Source organism: Rousettus aegyptiacus, unplaced genomic scaffold, assembly GCF_014176215.1.
Source record: "Rousettus aegyptiacus isolate mRouAeg1 unplaced genomic scaffold, mRouAeg1.p scaffold_m13_p_16, whole genome shotgun sequence".
In the NCBI taxonomy this organism is placed as follows: Eukaryota; Metazoa; Chordata; class Mammalia; order Chiroptera; family Pteropodidae; genus Rousettus; species Rousettus aegyptiacus.
Window position 1 is genome coordinate 10,368,310 of NW_023416291.1, and position 792 is coordinate 10,369,101.

Genomic DNA, 792 nt, shown 5'->3' on the forward strand with positions numbered 1-792 from the left:
GTGGGGGGAGATGGAGACGTCACATTTCTTGGTTTTAAACTATACTACTTTTTAAAATGTGTTAATTTGATATAAAAATCAAATTAATTTTAATAAAAACTAGTGATTGTGTTGGCAAATAAATGAGTAATACAATTGTAATTTCTTGCCTGCACAAACTTAAATTTTTTCTTCCTTTTCTAATCTGCATTTTTCAGTCTTACTTACCTTTTCCCCCCAGATTAATCTTTCTAACAGTACAGCTGAAACCATCTTCTCAAAACTTTAACTGACTGGTCAACAGCCATGCCACCCTGAACAAACTTGATCCCATCTGATCTCGAAAGCTAAGCAAGGTCGGGCCTGGTTAGTCCTTGGATGGGAGACCACCTAGGAAGACCAGGTGCTGTCGGCTTAAAAAATAAGGGATTGTAAACTGACAAGGTCCTTGCAATCTGTGAAGTCAACTGAGGGTTACCTTGCTTAAAAAATAAAAAATTTTTTAAAAAATAAAAATTAAAATAAATTAAAAATCTTTAACTGGTTACACTCACAAATTTGGCACCCAAGCTCTCCACCATTTATTCCCCATCTATTTTCCTTTCACTTAATCAACAGGGATTTGTGGAGCAGTGGCTGTGTGTTCCGTTGGAAGCAATGAGGATACAGTGATGGACCAGACAGACAAGTCCAGTCTTGGAGGCACTGAGACTCTACATACTTTAAGCTGACACCCTCTTTTTCTAGACCTTTGTTCAAACACCAGCGGCTGGTCATCTGCTCCTTCCTCTTTAGGTCTGTATATACAAACCC

General features: G+C 38.0%; 1 pseudogene; it reads left to right on the top strand.

Annotated features, from left to right (window-relative positions):
- The first annotated feature begins 275 nt into the window (after positions 1 to 275).
- LOC118612708 lies at positions 276 to 394 on the top strand (annotated as a pseudogene).
- Positions 395 to 792: the final 398 nt, after the last annotated feature.